Below are 23252 nucleotides of genomic sequence, written 5' to 3' on the forward strand. Positions count from 1 at the left end.
CACCTTCCCGTCACGGCTGGGCGAAGAAATGCATCTCCGCGTCCGTCCCATTGTTTTCCGCGGGACGGGGATTGCACGTAGACCGCGAAGGGTAAAAACAGTGAGTGGAGTGGAGCCGAGATGCGAGCATCTTTCTTTGTAGCTATTCTGCCCTTTCGGTGGTTTCTGTCCCGGGACCTTCTTTGTGACGACGCGCGCAGGGGTTTACCGTAATAGGGCGGTAGCTTCATGCCCATGCAGTTCAGGGCGCGCAGCAGGTCCCGCTTCCGTGTCAAGAAAGTTGTCGTGGTCTTGACCGCGCATTGTTCACGGCGGGTCACTGAGGGTCACGTAGAGGACAACGAGCTCTGACGGTAGGGGGCCGAGCGCATCATGATCAGGAAGACAACAGGAGAGGCAGGAAATCTACTTTCGTGGTTTACTTTGTTCAATCTTGGGAAATGTTTTATTGCATTGATTTTTCAACAACCCTTGCTGTCCGAGCACCACTCGTGCTCCGGGCATCTATGCAACTACGAACCGCCGCGTACTTTAAAGCGAAGAATCTCTTTGGGAGAAAGTTTGTCCGCATGAAGTGAATTTTTCTAGCCGCAGATATAACAAACTACACTCCTTTGCTTACTGTCTTGGTAAGCATTACATGCCGTGATGGCTCAGTGGAAGTGGTGCTCAACTGCTGAACACGATTTTCGATCCCGACCGCTGATGCTGTATTTGTGGGCCCATCAAAGTGCACCTGGTGGTCTAAATTAATCCGGATCATTCTACTACGGTATACATCATAGCCTAGGGCGCTGCTTCGGCACGTGAGATCAAATAACCCATAACCACTACTTTCTCTTTTCGTAAGCTTCTTATTTCTGCAATGCCCTCAGGCATGTCCTCAGACGTGTCCTGTGGCACGCCCTGCGGCATGCCGTGCAGCATACGCTGCGGCATACCCTGAGGCATGCCATGAGGCATAACCTCATTCATGCCCTGTGGTAGGCCCTGAGACATGCCCTGCGACATACGTTGCGGCATACCCTGTGCCATGCCCTATATGTAATGCTCTGTGTGTGACAATTTTATCTTCTTTGAAACGCCTTGGAGGCTTGTAGGTTGCCAGCAGTCTCGCTTGAGAATACTTCATTCTGGCATGTATGCTATGCTCCATCAAATCATACGCACTATGGCGAAAAGCCAGCTTTCCACAGTTGTACTCAGCGTTCTCCTCTCCACGCCGACCGCAATAATTGTACCCAAGGCCCTACTCAGAGGACACCTAGAACACGACAGTCGCGTGCCAATCCCCAGGTCGGTGAAATGCGGCCCGTGGGGCGTTGATTGGGCGCGCCAAGCTTGCTGGCACTACTTCGGCTGACCGCACCGAGCTGGTCGTGATCTCGACTGTGAAAAGCGAGCTTGCAAACACGCGTGCGTACTACATGCACGCACTGGGTGCGCCGTACTGTCACGCGCTGCTGACTGCGCACCGCCGATCGGCCTTTGAGAGGCGTCGCCACTCGCGTGCCGGTCGACGATAGGCCGGCGCGCTCCACTTGTCGCGAGGGTGTGCCCGCTCGCTTTCTCGTGTATTGACTTTTTTTTCTTTTCTGCCTTTTAAGCACGAGTGGCTGTTTGAGCATCCTGGGTGGCGTACGTGAATTCACTTCAGGGCTCATCGCGCTTTTCGCCCGCACCCGCCCTCCGTCGCATTTAACACTCACTTTATGCGTCTTTTTCGTTTCTACTGGTCACAGAGCTTGAGTTGAGTTAACTCTAACATCTCTTCTTACAGTAACTGTCCGCGTTTACTTTTTACAGCTGGTGTATCTTGTATGAGACTTCTGGAGATTTCCATGCGTGTTCAGGTAAAGTGGGGTGGTGGTTGTACAGTTTGAGAGATGGTGCTGGCTCGTACAGGTGACGCATTTCCCACGGTGGTTTCGAGATTGTTCGCATTGGCAACTGGAATGTACCGGTAGTCACTTCACAATGGTTTGGGTGAACACAATTTTCTCCCGCTAACGAGGGGCTTCCGGGGCATGGTGCATCTGGTAGGTCAGTATGGGCTTTTTCTTAGAGGAAGGCTAAAAATGTGCCGCTTGACGTTTCATATGTTCCGCTTATCCATCGGTTGACATTGATAGCGCTGCCTGTCGTCGCGCGTAGATGGAGGTGTTGGTACACTCTTAGAAAAAAGGGGCGAATAGGGGGCGAGAGGTTAGTCTTTTTGGGGACTAACTGACCTGCCACTGGCAATCGTCCTTTTCGGGACTAACTGCAAAGGGTGTAACTGTTGGTCCCCTTCGAAAGGGTGCAACCGTTAGTCCCCGGGAGCAGACATTTAATGAAAAAATGCAAACGACGCGTGATTTCCAGCCTAATTTATAGCGGGATAGTTTCCAACAGAACTTCACACATATAACAACGATAAAGGAAACAGAAATAAACATACATGAAAACACCAGGATTCGAACCGACAACCTTTGGATTATGAGCCGAATGCAGATATGACTACGCCACCACAGAGGACAGTCCACGCTAGAAAATAAAAGCCTTGTATGCGAAACACACACACGGTCCGTCTGTACCGCTCAAATTGTTATCACAGTGTGGTGGTTTTGGTGTCATATGCTTTTGAAAAAACCTGCGGTAAGCTTTAATGCGCACGCACAACGGTCTAAATCACGTTTTGGCCAAAAAAGAAGTGCTGAACTGTGTATACATTACGGCCGGTACTTCACAACCACAACAGTGGTGTTCTTTTTGTTTCTTTTTTTGCGTATAAGGTGGTCTTCTTCCTTGCAATTGGCAGCTGCACATTACAGCCTGTTGAAAACAAAGGTAGAAGGCGATGGTTCACTTCGTTTTTTGTTACCGGCGGAGAGCGGTGACAGGGAATTGACTGCTAAGTGTCGCCGATACTTACACAGCATCACATAAGCTCGTAAACAACGGCAACGGTATGAAACTACGTGTACTTGCTCAACCGTAACTTTTACAACTCACATTTGACACGTATTGAAGTTCGTAGTAATTGTTTATGCACTTGCACAGCTGCCAGCCGTTTCAGTGGCACGAAGCCTATTTCTCACGGAAAAGGGTATCCGCCTCGTCACAGGCAGCGGCAGTGCCCTCACTGGCCTTAGACGACATCCATGCGCTTCAAAAATCGAGTACTATTGCAGTCAGGGTCTTCTCGCGCAATTTTCGCGTGCTGCTGTGCTGCGATTCGCCTCCCGTTAGTCTCTTTCTCGGCAGTTAGTCCGTTGAGTTTGCGCACGGCGCGCATTTTTGGCAAGGAGTGCGTCGTGTGCAAATTTAGGGATAAAGAGCCCTTTTTAGGACTAAAGTTGTCTTTACTGCCTCCTGGGCCGGTTTTTTTCTGAGAGTGTAGATAACTAGCGCAGGTAATCAATAAAATGAAATGCTGTCGTGGTTCATATCCTTGAATGCCTGACAATCTACTTACATAGTCGAACATATTCGTGTGCGCCGCATACCTTTTAGAAACGTTTGCTCTGAACTGAACCCAAAACGCAGATCTGTACAAAAACGAACGTCACAGCGACTGTCCTTATGTACGCTGTGATAAGGGCTGTTTGGCGGCTTGGATCCAATATGGCTGCCAGCTCGAACACGCACCTTTATGGCAGCCAGATTATATTCCCAGAAATTATTTCTTGGACAGCCGTGCTTTTAACGAGAGTACCGTGGCAAAAAACGTGTTACTGCATGTTGCATCACTCTTCCTGTTTTATATCTCGCGAGCTGTGAGGAGCCCGCACCCTAGATCACAATCAAGACAGCTTAGCAAGATAGCTGTCAGCGAAAGCTCCTTTCCGAGAATTTGTCCAGCTACCCCGCAAGCCCTGTGAAAGCCGCTGTGCAATGCGGAGAAAAAAAAAGGCTTTCTTGCGACACGCGGTATATATCTAACGCTTTATGAGTAACTCGCTCAAAGAGAAACAAAGATATGATGAAAACGTTCGCGGCTGCTTGCTTATTCTTTTGAAAAGCGAAGCTCGCCCGTATGTTGGTTAACCGGAGCGCATCGATCATTTTTACTTGCGCAACGCATTTCACTAACAGTTGACATTGGGCAGCTATGAACGTGTGCGCAAAAGCTTGAGGCTACCGCCTTCTTCACGAGCCTGCCTTCCGGACTGCGGTATGCGTCCTTGGGTTGGCGACACTCTCTGCATACCCTGACGTCATCGGGAGAAGGGCGTGTTTCTCGATTACGCACGCCTTGTAGACGCTAGCTCACTCGGAGCCGGCCTGAGCAGCTCTTATGAAGGTGATGTGAGATGTTTTTGCCCGTTACGCGGCCCAACGGTGGCTGTTAATGCGGCCTCCCAGCAGAGGTGACGTGCCGCTGTGCCTGTACGTGTCGATTACGCGTGCGTCATTTCCGGCGTCCCTTCGTCGTTGCAGATGCTTTGTAGACACTATTAAGAAATATTTAAATTGCTGCGGATGTTTACGGAGTGGTGCAAGGTGACCAAAGGAAAGTTAATCGCTTTGTTATGAACTAACATATAGGTAGGGGTATTTTAAAAGCGCCCACACGATTTTTTGCTTGTGCTGCTCACACGCCCTGGTGGGTGCCGTCAACACCAGCGTATTACAGAAAAAAACTGTTTTGAATGCGTGGTTTTAGCACCCCCCCCCTCCCCCCCACCCCCTTTTTTTTTATTCCCACAATCAGCCGTTCCAAGCATTTCCTGACTTATTTCCTGACGTATTGCCAGCGTTGTGGTGTGTGCCTTCTTTGTTCTTGTCTTGCGTCTATTTTCGCTGGTTCCCTTTATATGCAATATGAACCAACTAGTCCAGCAGTTTGCACTCCTGAAAAATTGCAGCTTTGTGTTGTGTGCCTTCTTTGTTCTTGCGTCTTGCGTCTATTTTCGCTGGTTCCCTTTATATGCATTTCCGCCAGCGGTAATCATGAAAGCATAGTGTTTGTCGCAGTGTCTTCTGGGCCCTCGGCCAGCAGTGTCTCAGATTATGAATATTTTCATTGCCCCTAGAATACAAAGACAAATGATTATAATCAAAAGTACACATCCGGGTATCTGCTTTGTTTCCTGCCTTTGTGCATGCGTGCTTGGGAACACTCCGAGCTGGTTCCAACGCAGTAATCTAAATTGATATTTGCGAACGAGAACACTGAACGCAAGAGAGCAAACAAGTGTGGTAATGGAGAGTTTTAGCATAGCTCGATTCGGTGATTGTCCGCGGCGAACTGCTACCGCCGGCAGCTATCTGCGCACGCGCAGACGCACACCCGCAAGATGACGCACACCTGCCACTGCGGAGGCGCAAATGGGTCCCCGCGGAACAAATTCGCTGATCGCGCTATGCTAAAACTCTCTAATATTGGCTTCTGCTTATGTTTAGAGAACATCGCGCTCCGCCCTGCACAACAGTCTTGTGTTGGGGCTGTCCTCGCGCGTAGAGGGCAGGCAGCCCACGTGCAGCTAGTTGCTTCCTCTCCATCGCAAGGTCGGCGTGCCGGAAATCAACCTTCCAAGTCTGCCCGAATGTTCGCGATTCGCATGCGGCGCCTGCCGGAAATGCTGGTGTCTGCCTGGCGCACGAACTCGTGACATTCTTGTCTTCGCGGGACCGTGGGATCTGAGCGCGCCCTTTTAAAAATTTTTTGAAAAAGCCTAGACAGTCTATAAACACTTCGTTTTTTTTTTTTTTTTCCTGGGCGGCATTTTCCTTGTTTGGTATTAGTGGCGTTGAAAATGCCTGGTAATGCAGTGGAAAGATTTGCATAATTTATTTCTTTCTTTAGAAATTGCTGCTTTCATTAAAGGTGCCCAGCGACGTAGATAAAGCACGAGGCCTGTATTGTTTGTATGCTGAGTAAGGGACATTGTGAGTCCTGAACGCGCAATGAGATCGCCGAAATCGTAGTATTTGATATTTTAATCTCCGCCAGAAATGCTCGTTTCGAACCGATGGTGCCGCAACGCGGCGGCCATTTACGGCAGCGGAAATGAGGTGGCATCCAGACTGGGCGCTGCCTCTCTGATTGGTTGTGTGTCCAGTTTGCATATTGCTCATTTATACTAGCGAAATGGATCCAAAATATTATGTCTCCGCAGTACTGAACGCTTTTCGCATGCCACAAAAACTGGAAAGAAGCAGGGAAAGCGAACGAAACAAGAATAAAGCTAAAGGCGACACTTTCCATTCCGCTTCAAACCTTCGTGAGGGCTAGCGCTGTTCAAAAAACGTTGGGCCGCCGCGGTGGCTCAGTGGTTATGGTGCTCGGCTGCTGACCCGAAAGACGCGGGTTCGATCCCGGCCGCGGCGGTTGAATTTCTTTGGAGGAGAAATTCTAGAGGCCCGTGTACTGTGCGATGTCTGTGCACGTTAAAGAACCCCAGGTGGTAAATTTTCGGAGCCCTTCACTATGGCGTCCCTCATAGCCTGAGTCGCTTTGGGACGTTAAACCCCAATAAACCAATAAACCAAACCATTAAACGGTATTGAGGAAATTATCGCTGCGCCCCTTTAATGCTTTCTTTTTTGAATTCATCGATCATGTCATTATACGTTTTTAGCACACCATAGACGTATCAGCGGAGACGTCTACAGGCTTACCGGACGCCGGCTGCGCACGCACTGTATCCCGGACGCCACTGCGTTTGCGCAGGAGGCGTCCTGTAAACCGGTATGCACGTCTCGGCTGGTACGTCTCGGCTGGTACGTCTCGGCTGGTACGTCTCGGCTGGTACGTCTCGGCTGGTACGTCTCGGCTGGTACGTCTCGGCTGGTACGTCTCGGCTGGTACGTCTCGGCTGGTACGTCTCGACTGGTACGTCTCCGCAGATACGTCTCCGCTATGATAAAACGTCTGTTTTCTCTACACGTTGGTAAAAACGTCGATTATCTCTACACGGTGATAAAAATGTCCATTATCTCTACACGTTGATAAAAACGTCAACACAAAAGGAACATCCATCGGGACTCATTTTTCGGGCGTTTCGAATCTCGCGATAGTTTAAACGCTAACGCTGCTATTGCACTGTGTAGTTGAATGTGCGGAGGTTGTAAAAAAACACAAACATGTTGTTGTCATGTCTAATAATTTCTCCATGCCGAAAAGTTCGACATGTCCATAAGTTCGCGAGTCAACATGTAGCACTATCGCAGCGTCGGCCTAGTGGTTGAGCGTCCGCCTCGACTGTGGTAGGTGCGGGGCTCGAACCCCAATGCTGCCGGGTACCCCCGGTGATACAATGGGTACAAGCTTTCTATGCTTGGGAAATGGGTCTTTGACCCCACCTCGAGCAAACGAAAAAACCTTGTGCCGTAACGCTCTTTGGCCGCAGATGTCCTTCCGCCGTAAAAATGCATCATCATCATCATAATCAAAGTGTAGCACTGTCAGCATATTGCCATATCAGAAATGCATGGAAGAAGCTGGTACAAAAAAAAAAGGAGGGGAATAAACGAACTCATTTTTAAGGATAAACAAAGAAGCTTATTATCGATTTATTCGCATAGGCCCTTTCTGCATTGTTGTATACATATGGGCAGTATTGCTTCTCGCGGGTTGCCGTAATTACCATCGCTCAAGGTTCCCGTGGTCACGCCACACCGTCGAAGCGGGCGCCAAGTCGACCCACGGGGAGTGCCGAAGGGTCCGGCCTCGAATTCTACAGCGCGCCAATGCGTATACCTTCCTCCTCCGGTATGCATTGCTCGTGGGCGGGAACGTCTCGATCCCCGCGATTCGATCGTACGGAGTATACGGTATGTGATTATGAGCTGCGGCGCACTCCCGACCCCAAAGTCACGCCTTATGACGTCGATCACACAGGTCTGGTGCGCTTTTCCTTGGACATATGCTGCCATCGCCATCTGATTACCAAAACACAATAAGACTTATCCACAAACTGATTAACTTTGTAATAAATCCCTTTGATTGATTTATTTCCTCAGTTACGTTCTACCATGGTCAAATGAGACTTAAAACGATTCGAAAAGTGTGGAGAGCCCGGGAGGTTATAGTAAGCGTGGGTTTTTGAACAGCGCAGTCGTTCATACGACAAGCGGTGAGCGTTCTTTGTAGGCGGGAGCTAACCGATTCATAACGTAATTTGCGACAATCGTGATTCAGATTTATACACAATCACTTTCTCACTTGTAATCAGCGATTAAGGCATATTTTGACGCAGAACAAGAAGTTGCAGAGGCAAAGCGATAAATTTCTCGCCTCCTCCCGTCTCACATAAAAAAAAAACGACGTAAAAGCAAAGTTTTGTAGTGCTTTTGTAGTGGACGTCATCGCGCCATATCATTCTATTTAGGCAGGTTTCCACGTCATCTAACCATGTGTAGGGCTTGTTGATCTTCATCCGTGTCTGTCTATCATATAATAAGATATGCAAACATCGTTTTACAGATTATATTCTTGCGATGTTAAAGAACCCCAGATGGTCGAAATTTCCGGAGCCCTCCACTATGGCGTCCCTCATAGCCTGAGTCGCTTTCGGACGTTAAACCTCCCAATACCTATTTATGCGTTCATATTCGAGATTACGCGTGCGTGCGAAAGGGGGCCTGCTTCAACGCGCAACCTTTAAAGTCCGGTTAGTATTAGCGCTCTGGCCTCCTCCTCAGCCCCTGTTTATTTTTTTCTTTAGTATTTACCCACCTTCAATATTTCTTCCTGACAATTTTTCTCCTCCGTGAAGAGGAACTCCGTGAGAAGAAACACTTTCTCCGCGAGGTGGCGCTACTTGCTACCGGCCCATAAAGTCACTTTACCGGCCCACACTTGAAGCTCTTCGTCGCAACGCACGCCTGACGTGCAGTGAAGCATACACTAAAGAACAAAAGTGCTAAAACTGGGGCCAGTTCGTATTTCATCTTGTTTGAAGAATTCTGACCTCATTTTCAAGATCGTGCTGTTCAAACAAGAACTAGAGAACAAAACTGAGCTAAAGTAGCTGCGGCTACCTATTTCGCTGACGCCATGCTTCGCGAAAATCTGAACGTTAGTTGCATTCGCGCGTTGCTGTGCCAGGAAAAATGACGAAGCTTGTCTCCTCCATGGTTTATAGTGCGTTAGGACGAACTGCCGAACTGCCACGCATATAAATCACTTGTTCTGGACTCGAACCCATTCTTTCCACATCATCTCAACTAGGAATCTCTTGGCTCGTTTGCAAGCAATCTATATGGTGTCCTGTCATTATGCTGCTCTCGCTAATGGCCAAATACCATTGCAATTGTTTTGAGTTTCTATTAAAGATCCTTGTTAGTACGTGAAGCCGCTGGGGTAGGTGAGAGGGGATAAAATATATTGAGTGAAGGAGTTGATCTATTGCATCAGTGAAGAAAAAAGCTGCCAGGGGTACTTTCGTGGGGATGATTAAGTTCTCGTCTCCAAGATTGGACCACGACTGGCTTATTGGGAACCAGAAATAAACCATGCAACATGAAGCTTCACTGCACAGAATGATACGCCGTCTGATTGCCAGCGAGATGATTGAACGTGCTTTCACTATTCGAACGTGCAGAAAGCGACACAGTCGAGGAGGTTAGCGACCTGTTAGGGAACCCAGAAAGAGTACAGAATTAGTAATGGGTCGGTCGAGAGTCATTACTCGACATCTGTCAAAATGAAGTATGGCCATCAACGCAGCATTTGTCTAACGACGTGGCATGATGAATGGGTTCCGTTCGAGGAAGGGCTCGGTCTGTACGTGCAGGCTCTTTTAGGGGGAATGGTTTCGGCTTGTTTGTTCATTTGTTTGTTTGAGATTGACAGAACTATTCAAGAAGAGGCTGGTGCCTGGAGTTTCTTCTGCTGTTCCCGATATGGGGGGCGGGCTGAAGTGCAAAATGGTTGAATTATTCAAAAATGGAGCACAAAACATGCAATACGTCACTTTCACAACGTACAGCATCCCAGAAAAGAGAAGCCGTGAAAGGTGAGCAGCCTAAACGGCAGCATGAGCAGTGCTTGAAGTAAATGAAGTAATAGGGGTCTAAACCAGCTTTGCTACACAGAGTCTTAATAAATCAACAACGCAGGTCATTGTACTGATACTACCGATATCACACTGTATAGATAGGAAATTCCAGAATTTGTGACAGCAATACTGCAGTGGGACGCAATATTGCTTGTCTCCAAGAAGGTTTCGAATTTTTGCTTAAAAGGAAACTTTGTACCTCCCAAATAGTACGGGCACTCTTTGTGGTTTGCGACATATGGGGGATCTCAGTAGGAGAACTGTATTACTAAGAGATTACAGTTCATGCGATGCGATTCGTTTTTCACAAAGAATGTCCTATGCGTTGTTCAACACAGAAATTGCACGATAACTGGACACGCCAAAGCTGCTGACCACTAAAAGTTTCGTATAAAAGAGGCGTGCTGGCTGCTCCAGGAATGGCCCTGCCTTGTGCGCCACACGAGCTTACGTGCCAGGTCAACAAGGCACAGTCACCACAGCCACAACCGCGGCTCAGCACTAAGTATACCACAGACCAGTGTTTGTCCTCACGTCAGAGACCCCCAAGGACAGACTCACCCGCCTCTGATACGATGCGGCAGCAATAGCTCACACCGCTGCCGTTGTTTTGTTATGTTGCACAGCCGCCAAACACCTGTGCTACCGCTCGCTGTCGCGGAGTTTGACAGCGGCGCAGAGGACGTCCCAGAATGAGGTGCTGGAAGGGATCGTCAAGGCTTCAGGAGCCGCGGCAGCAGCATCAGAGCACAGGACTCGTCGGGCCGGTTTGGCCGTGCAGCCAAGAGAGTCCTTGCCTTGCCTTCTACATAGCGGCGATCCCCCCCCCCCCCTTTTCTTCTTGCTGCAGCACTAGCTTGCCGCGCGCGCAGTATACGGGTATCTATGTACGTCGGCGCCTCTGGACGGCGTGCCTTCACGTCGCACGCCGGGCCGGCACTGCCACCGATCTCATTGAACGGCGGCCGCGTGCTACGTCGTCCAGCAGTCTCCTCCAGCGCTTCAGCGGAAATAAGAGAGAAATAAAGGAGCGTAACAGAGAAGGGCCTCGCCTCTAGTGAGGCTCGCACAAGCAGAATCTGTGTGTGCGGCGGCCGCGTTTTCCGCGGGCTTGCCTCGGCGACTGCGGCGAGCCCCCCGGTGGAATCTGGGTCGGGCGCGACCGCGACCAGTTCGAAAGTGGACGGACGACGCGATCCTCAGGGAGGAGAGGCCGGTGGCGCTGCTAGCCCGTGGGGCCCACGCGCCTCGACCGTGCATTAGTAGCCCCTCCCAGTTGTGTGCAGCGTGCTAGAGGCGGTTTTAATCGCGGCTTCTGGGTGTGGCGTCCTAATTAGCTGCGTTAACTTATAGACTTGCCAACTCTACGCCTCCCAGTGTATTGCGGTGCACTTATTCGTGGAGCTGTTTATGCACGGTTAGTAGCGCGCATATCCGGAGTTCTGGCCACGAAGTATCTATCGGCATACCTGAGCGGGAACAGAACAGTGATGTATTATTTTCACCTGCGGGTGTAAGAAAACATTATTTCTCGCTTTTACATGTAATATATTCGGTATTGGTTTAAGCTAATACCGAATAGACTACTGCTTACCTTCCAGTTTTTAGGACAGCCCCAAACTACCGAATGCTCCTATGGGTGCAAATAAGCGTTATTTATAAGATCCCCTTCGCAATGTTAGCTTCTGTATGATGCGCCGAATTCTGCACTGTCGATGTCATCCTCTAGCGTTGCAGGGCGTGTGCTGCGAGAAAGAAATGCGCCTAGGTGCAGTTTATGAGGTCTGGAGTGTGAATCTTTATTTTTAATTTGTTGATCGCAATGCGACTTAATTATCGGCGTTAGCTAGGAGAGGATGGAGGGGGCTGTTGAAAGCCTCCTTCCCCCTGCTGTTCGCGAGAATTAGTTCCATAGTTTTACGCGTGCCTCTTTGGAATTTCTATTATAGAATGTGCAACTTTACAGCTTTAATTGTCACCGTTTATAACGCACAACGCATGTGTAGTCATAACGAAAGTCACTGTTTTGTGCACTCGTGATGTTTTTAACCACGGTGGCAGTGAAGGGTTCTGGACGTATGTACAGGGCGTGTGTATTGCGCAGTTCCTCTTCCGCGCGACCTGGACTAGTGCACGCAATTACTACACTCTGCGCGCTTCTGGATTTGGAGACATCTACGAGTTCCTTCTCCGGAGTTCCCCTTGGGGCTGATAAACGGCACGGCGTCCGCGCGAGTTGGTGGAAAGGGAACGAGGCACGCAAGGGGAAGTACCTGCGGCTGGTCACGAGGTCGTTTCCTCGAGGAACCATTTCGCAGGTTTCGTTGGGACCGCCCTTAATAGATGCATTGACCTTGGCGATCAGGCTTTGGCATCGATTCTGTTCGACAGTTGTCGAGGATGTATAGCGCTAGAATGAAAAGTGTAGCCTGCTAGAAACTAGCCACGCATGAATTATCTGCATCAATAATTTGTCGCATTGCGAATATGGGTGTACCACAGTTTCTGAAGCTGGCGATCCCCCCCCCCCCCCCCCCCCCCTCCCTTTCTTTTCCTTTTATAGGCGCTTATCTCTGCTATACATATCATCATGCGAAGTTGTGCCGCGGACGCCCCGTAGGCTGTGTGCGAAGACCTAGAGCACTTCATAGGCGAATGCAACAAAGTTTATCGTTCTGGTCAGTAGATCGGCCACTGAGCGAGAATGCGAAGGAACAACTAAAGTAGGAAACTGTTTTCGCCATACCAAAGCTTTCCTATCAATGTGAAAAAACGCCTTGCTCGGCGAAGTACCTTTCATAAAGATTTTGTTACAAGCTACTTATCTCGTATATGCTCCACTGCATCGTAATGGAGAGTGTTGAGGTTTCTTAACGATTACTTAAGTTGAGGTTCACACAACGCTTGTAGTTAAATAGCGCATTCTGCACGGGCCTCAAAGTAGCAGCGTCGATTTTTTTCACTCCACTCGGTCAGGTGTATAGTAGTCGCCAGCAAATTATTCTCAATAGGTGTGCAGTTTGGTGAAGATGAAAGTTGGAACGTTCGAAACTGCAAGTAGACCAATTGTTTTTTTTTCAATTTTTTTCGAATAGCTGCTAGGCCATCTATTCATACTGGGATAAATGAAAGATTACGCTCTATACACAATATCTACACAGTACGTCTCTTACCTATAAACATCATCAGGTATTTCAGCTTCTACAAAGACAACTAAAATGAACTGCGACTGTTGCTAACAGACACGAAGCAGACTCCTTCCGGTTTTCGACCTCATGAAAAGAACGGGTTTTTGCCAGTCGCGGTCCAAGTTTACATACTTGTTGTTCTCCCGGCAGCCAAGCGTCTAAACACGTCCGGGCACTGAAGACAGAGCGGTCCGCCGCCGAATTGGACGGAGTCAAGGAACTCTCTACATTCCATTCTGCTTTGCAGCATTAGTCGTTGCCGCGTGACATTGGGGATGATGGAGGATGACATTGTTTGTAATGTGAGACACACAATACTGAACCAGCCGCTCAAAGCGAGAGATACTGAAGGCAACTGCGAAAAAAAAAGCGGTAAAGATGAGTTTTCGCATTGCGTAGAAAGCGATGAAAAAAATTGCTGCGAAGCGAACCGAAAAAAAAAAAGATAATGATGAATGGTGGTTCTGAAGGCAAAGCGTTGCTGCTGCTGTAAATGGTGAGTCCAAGGATCATCATTGTCTTCGTTATGCAAGCCAGCTCGCCGCCTGATTGCAAATTAAGAAGCCGTAAGAGAGAAGGAAATACCTGAGCAGACGGCATAGGCCTATAAATGATAGGCGCACAGCACCCAACAGTGAGGTTATAGTTAATAGATGGATTTTAAAAACAAGAAATTACGATGACAGAGGGCAAAATCCATCGTGCCGAAAGAGAATGAAAAATGGACAATAAAATGTTTCTACCTTCAGTGCAAGATTAAGCAGTGGGCTGGGGTGTGTATAGTGGTTACTGGTTTAAACTGTTTTTTGTGGTTATTTTCCAGACCGAATAATATGCCGAGGTATCAAGTCTACTCATTCTGTGTAATTAGATGCGTTCTGCCAGGAAATTCCACACTGAAGAAGAGATCACGCCACTGAATCGTTTCCGAATGCTGTAGTGTTCGGCGGCCTTTGATTCGCTGATGGTAGCTATAGTTTCCACTCCGGTGCCAGCAAACTGCGAGGCAGCGTGCAGAAGGCAGCGTGCAGAAGGCAGCGTGCAGAAGGCAGCGTGCAGAAGGCAGCGTGCAGAGTTCACTGATGTGAGCTTATGTGTTATCGTTCCTTTGATTGTTTTGCCTGTTTAGTTGTTTCCCGTCACTATGACAACAGAAACAAGAAAACGGAGAAGTGCAAGCAGTTTCATACCAAGCAACCTTGCACTTCAGATAGACGGGAATTGAGCATATTTTGCATTTTAAGGGCAGGTTTCCAGATCCTGCAGCCAGTCGGCTGCAAAAACAGAACATGAAAGCGGCAGGTATATAGTGAAAAATACAAAATAAATCATATAGCGTGAAAGGTTGAAAAGCGATAAAACGGATATAACTGCACTAGAAAAGTAGATCGAGAAGCGAAACAAGACATGAATAACAATAACAAAAAACGGCAAAAGGAAAAAAGGCATTAATAAACATTTAGGTGACATCACGTAAATGATTGAACAATGCTTGCCTGAAAAGAGCGCAATCTGGTGTAGATGCGATCTCTGCGCGAAGGTGGTTCCAGTCTTTAGATGTGTTTGCCAAGGATATAGATGTTAGATGTGTTTGGCAAGGATATATTACGGATATCTCTAACTGTTATGACTTCACACACTCCGTTTTCTGAAATATGATTGCCCTACTCTAATACTGAACAGAGGCACCGCAGACTGGCGCGATATAACGTTAGTTATCACATCGAGGTTGTCCTGGTACCTTGCGCTTAGATGCAACTGGGAACAACAGCGCTAGTGGCGTGATCTTGTGTAGTTGTCTTCAGAAAAAATTATGCTGCTGTTGCAGTGTGCAGAACCTTAAAGTTTGGAAACCGTCGTTTGGGCTTTAGGCAGCAACTGTTTCATGGTAATTGGTTTGATGCTAATTTATGCCCAAAAACAGTGTTAACTTCAACTTACCGAGCAGGAGCCTGCAGGACGAGTTTCAATTTACCGCAGATTTTTCCTTTTTTTTTCTACGATGTGCGTCCGTCCGTCTTGTGTGGACGTCCTACTCCACTGAGACCACTTCTGCAGAATCCTCATAGTAGCTGTGCCTGCTTCATTGATACCATCTTCAATGACGTTAAATAAGCGCTCCAGCTATAGCTAGGAGCAGGTCATCAGTTGTTCTGGTGGTCAAAACTCTGAAATGAGACGGGGCAGATCGCGATTTCAGGGTATAATCCCCTCAAGAAAACAATAACTTTCTTTCCTTCGAACTGTGCGACACTGCGTGTTACTGCGGAGCGGCGCGCCCTCGAGTGACGCCTGGCACATACAAACAAGTCTGCGCGCGCCCCCCTCGAGACCGGCCGTGGTCTGCGAGGGAGCAGTGCCTCTTTCCTGCTCTGCTCTCCCGCTTGTTCGGCCTTCCAAGGACGGCCAACGCCACCGCTGCGGGTGACGTCATTTTTCTGGCGCTAGTTGCGCAGAGACGCCGCTGGATGGCGCCAGCTGTGCTGAAACACAGCGGGTTAGATTCGGAGCGCGGGCGCACCGCCTCCAGGAGGCGCGCCGGACACGGAGGGCTTTCGATATGCATTAGATTCTGCAAAGCGCGAGGCGTGTCGCAACATACCTTATGTTACGCGTGCGCAAATTCTGCGTGCTAAACACCAAGAATCATGATTCTGATTCCGATGACATTTGAGGCGACATGTTTGCGAACTTACACCGCAATCCATAGGTGGCACATTTAAGACTGCTGAGCGTGATGCTTTATTAGGAGCGCTTTTCTAGCATTTGATTGTGTGGTAGCATTTCTTGCGATAAGGCACACGGTTGAAAGCGGGAAATACCGGCCAAAATTTAATTTCCCAAAGCCGTGTGTTGCTTTCATTTTTTCTTTGCTTTTATTGCAGCCATCAGTTTGAAAAGACATGCGAATTTTCCACGATTTCCTATTTCTCTACGTTCTAGGGCTAAGTGTAAGTTCCTTATACTGCAAAATGGATCCTCCATGTCACTGGACTGGTTTTAGCACCTTGCGGGGATTTTCTTCGTCGAATCGCATATGCTTACTACTTTCCAACATAAATTCATCTGTAGGTGGCTGCGGCACCTATTCAGGCTGACGCTTTGTGGTTAGGTGTGATCGAGTCTGCAATAAAATTAAAATTTGAAAGATACAGACAAATTGACATCGGCAGAAGTGCTGTGGAGTCTCTTCTTAACGCCTCCGTTGGACGAATTTTAGGCTAAACGCGCAAGGTTTTGGCGAAAGCAAAAACTCCATGTCCAGAACAGTAAATGGGGACTCTCATAGCCTCCGAAGTATTTGAAAGACGTGTCTTTCGAATGAATTTTGCTGCGGCATATGTTCAAGTGGGCACTACAAATTTGCGCAACGATCATAGGCGCTCAAAATTCACTCCATAGGAGGGCAGATTTCACGGCAGCGCCCGTCGATGTCTTCTGGGCACAGGGAACAATATGAGAGGAGATATGCGCCCCAACCACCAGGTCTGTTAGGGGGCCGCCTCCCCGTTAACTCTCCCTCAGCGCACGCCTATGGCAACAGTACAGTACGGGAGTGTTTTGAACAATTTGTCCGGCAAATGGCTTCTACGCACTTGCAAAATGAAGCACAAGGGAGACTCGGTTTCAGTCTCAAGAAGACATCGTAGCTGGCGTTGTCGGGAGTACTCGACGACTCCGCTTATCGTTAATTTTTTGTTCTGCAGCGTCCAAACTTCCGCCCGTTAGTCCTAGAAAATGCAGCGCACTGAATCACTTTCCTTGAGCGATCGTCATTGCTTTGTTTTCTCCGTTGTACGCTATGGACTGCAGCCCTGAACTGGAATTATCCGCTGTGACTGATCACAGCACGCTTCCCTCTTTCTATAGTCTACTCGCAGCTGCCGGTAGTCATAATAGCCGCATTTCTTTGTGCGTGCTTCGCGTTCTCGCGCGAGAGCCGGCTGTGCATTGCTGTATACACACACCTAATAATCATCTCATTCTTCATCGTTGCCGCCTGGCCTAGCGAGCTGGGCTTGTGCGCTATGCTGGCATTTCCACTGCTGTCTTGAAGCCTTATCTCTCCACTCCCCATGGTGTCGCAACACAGTTTCAGCCGGAAGTCGCTAAGGTTTGATGGCTCTATAACTTTCTGCCTTGACTCCTTATTAAGCTACGCGTGTATGCAGCCTGCTGCCATGTCTGCACCAGATCTCTTTGCTAAGACCAACCTGGGTGCAGCGCATTGCCGATGGCCCACTTTGGTCGCCTTCGCCTCCGGTGACACCCGCGCACATAGCCACTGGAAGAATGACTCTGAATTCGCCCAATCAAGTGCGTTATCAATCGGTGCGAACGAAAATCGAAGCGTCGTAATCGCAGCAGTTAAGCTGACATTCTTTGACAAATAGCGCACTGGATAACCTACATAATTCGCCGCGATCACTTTCTTCATGCTTGTCCACAGGAGCGGATTTATATGTGAGATGGAGTGCGGAGAGACTGCCCGTTCCCTTCCCCCAAGAGACAAATTTCGACATGAAAAAACTATGCTGAACTGCATTTTTTCGATGAAAAAAGTGCGAGATGCGTGGTTCAAATGGGGTCATTGGCGGAAGAGGAGAAAGAAGAAAGAAAAGAAACAAATTGTTATTTATGCCGATCGGGGTTTTAGATATCCAACCTTTGTGAGTCTTGTGGCGAAATTGAGTCTATAGAACATTTTTTCCTCTCCTGCCGGCGGCTCGCTGCTCTCCGTAGAATTTAATTGGAGATCCCCCTCGCTCGGCTCGGGCTTCCTCTATCTATTCCGATTCTCCTATCCTTCGGGGCAAGCGCCAACGGATATGCCCTGAAACCAGTGTGCGATTATATTCACGATTATATAATTTCATCTGGTAGATTCCTCAGCTAGAATGTGAATTCACTACTTTTCCTTCTCCGTATTTTTTGTTTTGTGCAAATTCTAGCTTTGTGTCCCAAAATTATCAAAATACCCCATTCCCTGTACACGAGTGCGTTTGTATCCGCTATACACCCTGGCCAATCCCCCGCCGTGGGTATGTGACATTAAGCCTGAGGACATCATAATCATCATCATTGTACCCATTAGACGCCTAGTGGCTACCTCGTTGCATTCTCACGTACGAGGCGGATGTTCAAACCACTAGGTCATCGCTGTGGTCATTGAATCATACTTCTTTACCCACTCACTTCTGCAAACCGGACGCAGCCCATTCTGTTATTGCAAAAAAAAAAAAGATCATTTATTTCGTTAAGCGCGCAGCGCTGCACAGAACACAGCACACGCAAAAAGCGAAGAGTATGAGAGACGGCAGGCGTGTAAGGGCGCGCGGCCCCCGCACGGGTCGGGCCACCTCGCGACCTCGACCGTCACGACTGACGGAGAACTCGTCGTCGAGGTGGCGTTTTAGGCGCTAGAGCCGCTCAGCTTTCCGCGTGACGTTCGCCGCCGTCTTTCGGGGGCTCACGGGGTGCTGCTTTTTAGTCTACTGTTGTTAGCTTTTGCGGCTGCTCACTGGCTGCCACTTTCGCTTTGTGAGCCGAGAGAATTACCCGCCTCGCACTGCGAACGGCAGCAGAGCAATGAGTGTGAACTGCCCGCTCTCGCCAGTGGTGCGCATGCCGGGGAAAGGTTTCGAGGCACGACTCGCGTGCGCCGAATGGCTTCCATTAGCAGCCTCTGTTCCGCGGGGCCTGCACGGCAGCGGCTTTCATTTTTGCCGAGTAGCTGCTCCTTGGCTCCGTGCGGGAAGGAGAAAGTGTGGTGCGTTTCGTGCGTGCGCGAGCGAGCGCTAAATGCGTGGCGTGCGGTGATGGAGCAAGCGAGCTTGGCGGTGTGCCTTTATGGAAAGCGCACTAATAGGGAGAAACGGGTCATTGATGAGAAGCGGGAAACTGAAGGACGCGCAACCTGGAAACGCCTGTGCCCATCGGTGCCAGGTGTTCTTTTCAGAGGGGTCGGCTTATAGTCCTTCAATGTTTGTACTTACAGTCCGTGGCCGCGTTTCCAGATATTGGGGTACTGAGCAGTTCTGCTTGGATCGTTTTTTTTATGTCCTTCCCCGCTGTCATTGCTTTGAGATGCTCTCTTCTGTGTCACTGCGCGTTGTTCTTACTGAAAGCATTAAGAATCCGCAAGCAACTTTTATATGCTTGCAAAAAGCCCTGAAAAAAAAAAAAACTTTGTTTGCACTGTGTAGACAATCGAGATTGTATGCACGATATATTGTTACCAGGAAGGCCACTCTCTAAGTTAGTGGGCCTTCCGGTAAGGTTAGGCTGTTTAGGCTAGGCTAGTTAAGGCAAGGCTCCGGGAGTCTAGGCTTACTGCAGTGGATTAAAAAACTAATTGTGCCAAGTGTGGCCGATAAGTTTCTGAATTTACTATCACTGCGTCACATTGGCGTTTCGGAAACACTCGCAGCAATAAAACAAACTAGAGAGCTCACAAAAGGTGCAAAGAGTTCGTCAGCACGTTGCCGTCGTCGAAGTCGCATAAAACTCTCTCGAAGTATGTCGCCTATAGTGTTTGTTCTTTTTCTTACACCTTCGTTTTCTTTTTTGCAGGAGTACATCCATGACGGCTCACCGACTTCTGCAGCTCGAACAAGTTCTGCGCTTTCGCTGAAGGTGAGCAGTCTTGGTCACTGGATGTGCCGCAATTCGATTGCAGGCTTTCCATATCCACACCACTCGCGCGTCACGATTTCAACTTCTTGTGGGGACTACGCCTTCACTCTGCTGTACTTCCGTTTAGGCCTATTTACATACAATAAATGATTTAGCAGCACGATTGCACCAAAAAAAGTCCGCCCCCCCCCCCCCCCCCCCAAAAAAAAACTAACGGGGGGGGGGGGGGGGGGATTCAAAGCAAAACGTTACTTGGCCGTTATCAAACGTGCTGCATCACCAGTCAGCTTATACGTGTCTTGGTGTCGCTGTACAGTACTTCGTTTTAGTGTGGAGAAAGCCGCGGCTCTGCCTTTCGGGCGTTGCGTCATGTCTACTTCCTGCTTTCAGCCAAGCAGCATGCTCGCTTTGAAAGCCAGCGCCAAAATAAACAGGCACATATGACGGCGATGTTTGCGGAGTTAGGAGCCTTTTCCTCGAGTTCCTGATCCTGTCTGCTCGCCCTTATTTAACGCATGCCGTCCCTAAGCTCTGTTTCAGCTCGTAGGTGAGCTCCAAATGATAGTTTTTTAATAGTAAAATAATTCAACAATGTTTTAAAGCCCGATGCTTTGGTTTTAAATTGCGCTACCGGGGCATAGAGCGTACTTTTTTCCAGCCGGCAAGCCATTCGACTGACCGAAGGGCTCCTATAAATACAGCTTGCAGAGCCGCACTAGTATATGTTCAGTGCTTCATTCGGCTGCTATCAGTCGACGAGTTCGACGCCCTGAGATTGTTGTTCCTGGACACTGGTCGAATTGCCGTTATCCTAATTAACATCTGCGTTGCGTATACGTCAGGACCTGTCGTGGATGGGAACGGAGCTGGGGCATGCAGGGGATTTATGGAGGGGGAGGAGGTCAGGTTCGACTGCTCTGTCGCAATGTTAGGATGTTGCGAAAACTTCTCCCACGTACCACTCTCGCGCATGCCATCTTCTCAATCTTTGATCCACAGCTTTCGCCGTGCGTACCCTAGATTTACGATTGGGTGGCGCCGTCCTTTCGGAATGGCTCTCGCAACTCTGACCCGTCAACCTCCATCACTATAAGCTACGACCCTTAGCCGTACCCCCCCCCCCCCCTCCCCCCCTCCTTCCACGCCATTCTCCACCAGCTTCCCGCTACTTCCATCGACTGCGGGCAATTAGGAAGCAGTTGGAGACAGTGAGTGGGACGGGGCGAGCAGTAGTGCCGAGATGGCAGTTGTTTGTTTATTTTTTTTGCATGCGTGTGTTCTCTGTGCACGGTGTGCTTTGTTTGTTTCTTGGCGTTCGTTGAGATTGACTTCTGCTACCCATCTTTATCCCCTGAACGACTTCTGGTCTCCGCTTAATTGCCTCACGCGTCGGGCGGAGTCGGACGTCTTGGAGCTCGTCTTCCTCTCTAGCCGGCTGGTCCTTGTTGTGTGTTCCCTCCGCGACTCTCGGAACCGAATGTGGGGCGGGCGCTGTGTGTGGCCCCTGGGACTCCCGGCAAGAGCGTATGCGCGGCTGCGTGCAGCATCTGCTGTGCCCTCGAAGTAAAGTTTCTAATGGAGGGCGTAGTGAGAGAGGGTTATGGGTAGGGAAGAAGGGAGAGGGTGGGGAGGGAGGCTTTGTGAGGTGATAAATCGTTCCTGGAAGGACTGGCTGGACGTCTGTGTGTATAGTTATCGTACAACTCGGCGATCGCTTCTGTGTCGCCTGCTTCTCTATGCAAGTGTATAGAGGCGGTCAAGCGACTAATGAATGGACATATAAGAAAGGCACTAGAAAATAAACTAGACAGAAAGACAGACTACAGCAAAACAAAACAAAAAAAAAACGATGGAGGAAGGTTCTAGAGAGCATGTGAAGTGTTCAGTTGTCAAGTCGGTTGAGACGTCAACTCATTAATGACGTTCGGTCTGCAATGGCATTGAAATGAGCGAAACGCTGAAAGCCTTGCGCGACTTTGTACAGCAGTCTGCGTCTGCAGATCCTTATTCTCGTTACTGTGGACATCGCATCCCTCGATCCACCTCCTTAAACAGACGGTGAGTCAGTCATCCGGTAACTTGAAAATCACAGAATGACAAACAAAGCGCGTGGTTAGTAATTAGGTAAGGGAATGATGAAGGAGCATTTAATCACTTAATAAGCCAGTCGATCTATTAGTTCACTGATGCAAGCAACAGAGTAGAATACCTCGCCTATACGTCCGCCTCTATACGACCTATATGCGTCGTACGTTATTCCAAATAAATGCTGTGCGGTTAATGCATGTTAATATGTTCTATTAATGTAGCGGCCGACGAAAGTGACAGCCTCTTTAGAACTCACGAGATAAGATCATCGGAAGAAATACATATTGCTCGTGCGTCTGCATTTCTTTTCCCCTGAATTTCCACAAAATACTGTGTGTTTAATGTTTGTTATTAAGTAATGTGTCTTAATCTGTTATTAATATCTTAGTACACCACGAAGATAAGCCTTGTTAGAATACAGATGCTTTTATGGAGAATTGGTAAAATATATTTTTGAAGGGTGTACCTGTTTTTTGTTGTTTTTTTTTTGAGTGAATATTTATAGTATTCTCTCCGTGCTGGCTCCGTGCCACTAAAGGACACATCACACGGGATAAAAGCAGTCCGTTTATTGGGGTTTAACATCCCAAAGCAACTCAGGCTACGAGAGGAGCCCTTCACTACGGCGTCTCTCATAGCCTGAGTTGCTTTGGGACGTTAAACCCCCATAAACCAACCAACCTTTTTCCTTTCTCATTCAGCAATACCGATACGTCTCTCCTACTGAATGAGGTACGGGCGCTGCAAATTATTACCGCTGGAGGGCGACGCCCTTGCCATTGGCGCAACAAGCGCAACGCGCGAGTCAGTGCCGCCTGTGACGACAACGACGACGTTGGCGCAGCTCGCACGCAGCCTCCCTCATCGGTGCGCGGGCGTCTTCGGCGGCGATTCTCTCCGCGTTCCGCATCGTCGACTCGAAGGTCGAACTCCTCTCTTCTATTACCGCATCGTCCGGGGAAACGACCGCGCGGTTTTTCCATGCATGCGAGGCACTCCGTATGGGTGTCCTGCTACGCCTCGAGACGCGCCTTATCGTTGCCGGAAGAGTGAAGAGCGGAGAGCCAACCCTGTTCTTACCTAGTTTGCGTCTGGCTGCACTCCTTCCCAATTTTCTCTTTCCACGTATGAGTGGCAGTGTGTGTGGCGCTCTCTTCCGGAAGGAAAAGAAAGCTAGAAAGAGAACAGCGACGTTGGACAAAAGAAAATATTCCTGATTCTTCTTTTCCTTCTTCTTCCTCGCGCATCGCAGCCGTAGCTGTAGCGTTCGTCGCCGTATACCCGCATGATACGTGAACCCGTTTCTTTGTCACAGGTCGAGCAGAAGATTGCCCAGTTGCGTACGCGCGTG

At 48.9% G+C, this 23252-nt stretch overlaps 1 protein-coding gene across 1 annotated transcript in view; it reads left to right on the forward strand.

Moving 5' to 3' along the window:
- Nucleotides 1-23252, forward strand: part of LOC149364120 (uncharacterized) — a 146964-nt gene that overhangs the window by 30881 nt on the left and 92831 nt on the right. Inside the window, exon 2 of the mRNA XM_089574113.1 lies at nucleotides 19751-19813. The gene's annotated coding sequence lies outside the window, so the exon portion shown is untranslated. The remainder of the gene's footprint in view (nucleotides 1-19750; nucleotides 19814-23252) is intronic.

Source organism: Amblyomma mixtum, chromosome 2 (assembly GCF_055824585.1).
Source record: "Amblyomma mixtum isolate Tamu chromosome 2, ASM5582458v1, whole genome shotgun sequence".
In the NCBI taxonomy this organism is placed as follows: domain Eukaryota; kingdom Metazoa; phylum Arthropoda; class Arachnida; order Ixodida; family Ixodidae; genus Amblyomma; species Amblyomma mixtum.